General features: G+C 48.1%; 1 protein-coding gene across 1 annotated transcript in view; it reads left to right on the forward strand.

Moving 5' to 3' along the window:
• EXOC4 (exocyst complex component 4) overlaps positions 1-3,572 on the forward strand; it is a 431,485-nt gene that overhangs the window by 426,029 nt on the left and 1,884 nt on the right. The window lies entirely within an intron of this gene.

Genomic DNA, 3,572 nt, shown 5'->3' on the forward strand with positions numbered 1-3,572 from the left:
CCAGCGCAGAGTCCACCTGTCTAAGCCGTGAGCCGCCAGCTTCTCTAGGAGAATGCTGTGGGAGACGGTGTCAAAGGCCTTACTGAAGTTCAGGTAGACCACATCCACAGCCTACAGGACTAATTATAGCTAAAGAGGGGAGCTGAAATTAAAACTTGGGAGACCTATCCTTAGAGCACTGACCCACAGGGCTTTATCAATCCCTGCCTGTATCTAGATGTCCCCTTACCTGCTTTAGGTGAAGAATGAGCTGTGTTTTTCTGGCTGGGAGAGAGTTTACGGTAGTGCCAGTGTTATCAAAGAGGACGAGTCTGAGCCTCTGCTGTGCCTCTGTCACCTGCCACTGCATTGCCGCTTCTGGAACTGCATGAGATCTGCTATTTTTTGGTTTTTATGTGTCTACCTGCAAGAGGAGCCAAGATTTAAAGAATATCCATCAGCATGGCAGGAGGTAGATTGGACACACGGGCCTTACCGTGATGTGCTCCTGAGCCAAGTCTTGTTTTTCCGTACTGAGAGGTTCTCAGGGAGTTCTCCGTGCGTGTCTCAGGAGAGTGCTGGGGCTTTGTCATGTCGGGATTACAGATCAGCCTTGCAAAATGCTTCTTGTCTGAGCCACATAGGTATTTTCAATTCCTGCGTCAAACACTGGCCTCATTCAGCATCACAGTCTGAGTGAACAAGAGATGTAAACGTTGAGAGGAGCATAGCAGTAAATCATATCATGTCATGCGGTGGCACAGTAGCTTCTGGGGGACCACGAATTGTGCCATTGGGTTCCCCGTCATAGGCACAGGAACTGAAATCAGTAGCTGACGCAGGGTGAGTCAGTGTTACCCAAACCTGATGAGTTTGTAGCTTGTAGGAATTACCCAAATGCCTTCTGCAAACAGCAGCTGATACAGGGATGTAGTAAGTCAGGGGAATTTGGGGTTCTGTTACCAAGCCTGTTCTCAAGTGGCTTGCACGGTTTCCCTTTCTTTTCTAAGGGAAATACTCTCATTGAGACAGTTGTCTGGCTCATTTATGCCCTGCTTCTAAGGGAACAATGCGTCCTTGTAGTGGAGCCCACCTCAAAGTCCCCTCGGGCAGTCTGCGATGCTGGTGAACTGGTCCTCCTTCAGCTCCAGGAGTTTCACAGCCTGTATCTCAAATGTGTGGAGCCTAACAGCTTGATTGTTTTTTCAGCTTATCATTCATCCCCAGAAGCTATTTTTTATCTGTATCTTGTGCCTTCTACATGTATCCTTCCCCAATCACACACACTCTCTTCTTTTGACCACACAGCCCAAATCCTGTCAGTCCTTGTTCTCTGAATCAATGATTTTGGAGTCCTCTTCCTCTAGCCACGAGCCCTTCCTCCCACCTGATTTCAGCTGGCCCCCGATACCAGCTATGTTGGTGCAGACTTTCAACCACAGGAGCAAATTCTCAGGACACAGGAGCAGGCGATGTCTTGAAGGAGACAGAGGAGATAAAAATGCAGAGCTCTGAAGCCCAGTAGCCTGGCCACGCTAGCAGAGGCGAGACCCGAGACACTCCAAACGTGTGGTTCTGCTACAGCTGCTTACAGTCATTGCTGCAGTGATTTGCAGTCTGGCAGCATGCTGGATGCTCTGCAAAGGCCCAGCTAAGCCAGACCTGAGAGCCTGCAAAGTAAAGAACAAGAGAAATTTAATATGCAGCTTTGCCATGTTTGCCCTGATTGCTATTTTAATGTATTCGAAGAGGAGAGAAAGGGAGGGAGGTGATAACTTTTCCCGGAGCCCCTGCTCTTGGGTTTTAAATAATTTATTCCACCAAGAGCTAAGGATTAGACTGCAGCCTGCCCTTGTCCTCCTGCAGAAGCGTGGAGGAGTCATGCAGGGACCTCCTCTTCAGCTGCCCCAGCCCGTTTCTGCCCTGCAGAAAGGTATATATGCAGAAAGGTATATAAGATCTGTATGAAGCTATAAAGTTAACCAGTTCCTCTAGAAAAAGGGTTACTTTCCATCCATGCACCACTTTTTTTTGGTTTTGATACCCCAAACAGACCTAAACCCACAGCCAAGCCTCACCACTTGCTGGAGCTTGCTGCAGTGGAGTCATATGTGAGAACCTTCCCCTTATCCCTGACCTTGAAGGGTCTGCCCAGGATCGGGAACCCCTCTACCTAAAAAAGCTTTGTAAAGCCTTATATTTTCACAGCTCCCTCTAGACAGGGTGCTTTGTCTTTGTGATCTAGACCACAGACCCCTGACACCAGATCTTACCCCTTGGTACAGATGGGGAAACTGAGGCACAGAGCGCAGCTCTGTGAATTGGAAAGGCCGTGCCAGGAATTCACAAAAGTGCTATATAAAGGGCACTAGAGTCCTGATTCCCCTTCTGCTCCATGACCTCTAGGCAGTGCTCTCCCAGAGTCACACACTCTTCTCCCGGTTTCAAACCTTAATCGGTTTGTGCTGTAAAGGAAGGAGGGAAAGAACCAATCTCAGAGGACCCCAGCAGCTATCACTAGTTTTACCTCTTCCACCTGGGCTGTGGAGTCAGGGCAAATAATCCAGTCCCACGTCCAGTCCCAGCCCATTTTTTTGCAGTGGTTGGATTGGCAGCTGCCAGAATTTCCCCACTGCTTCCTTGGCCCGTGACACATTTTCCCTTCCAATAAGTACTTGCTTAAATTCCCTTCCTTGGAAATCCATTCTTTCACTAATGCCGCTTTACATTAATTTAAACCAGCCTGCACTGCAGCCTCTACGTTATGCCTTCTCTTCAGATGATCTTTTACTTATTAAAAGAGGCACCTCGGCTCCTGGCTCAAATTTTATTTTGCATTATTTAATATTTTTTCTCTCAAACTGTGTGTCTCAGTAGCATTGGAGGTCTCTGGAGTTTTGGGCTTGGAGTTCTTCCCATGCTCCCTATTAGCATCTCTCTGCAAGAGGGGTTCATTAAGGGACAAAAAACTCCACTTCCCCTACCCCTGTGAGTCCTTCGCTTTCCGGAAGACTCGTGTTCTTGCAAGCTGAGTGACTAGACACACATCCGTACATCACCATGTATATATATCTTTATGCATCTGTATCTATATACTGCTTTCTATGTGCCGGATACCAAATGGTGATGTCTCGGCTGACGGTAACTACTAGGAAAGAGGAGCCCTCAGTTCCCCATAGTTTGTGTTTTAGCTAGGTGTGTGTCCTGGTTTCGGCAGGGATAGAGTTAATTTCCTTCCTAGTAGCTGGTACAGTGCTGTGTTTTGGGTTTAGGATGAGAACAAAGTTGATAAGGCACCGATGTTTTAGTTGTTGCTAGGTAATGCTTACACCAGCCAAGGACTTTTTAGTTTTCCATGCTCTACCGACTGAGAAGGCTGGAGGTGCACAAGGAGCTGGGAGGGGGCACAGCCAAACTGGCCAAAGGGACATTCCATACCATGTGACGTCATGCTCAGCATATAAAGCTGGGGGAAGAAGAAGGAAGAGGGGGACATTTGGAGTGATGGCGTTTGTCTTCCCAAGTAACCATTACGCATGATGGAGCCCTGCTTTCCTGGAGATGGCTGAACACCTGCCTGCCGGTGGGAAGGA

Source organism: Aptenodytes forsteri, unplaced genomic scaffold, assembly GCF_000699145.1.
Source record: "Aptenodytes forsteri isolate BGI_AS27 unplaced genomic scaffold, ASM69914v1 Scaffold173, whole genome shotgun sequence".
NCBI classification, from domain to species: Eukaryota; Metazoa; Chordata; class Aves; order Sphenisciformes; family Spheniscidae; genus Aptenodytes; species Aptenodytes forsteri.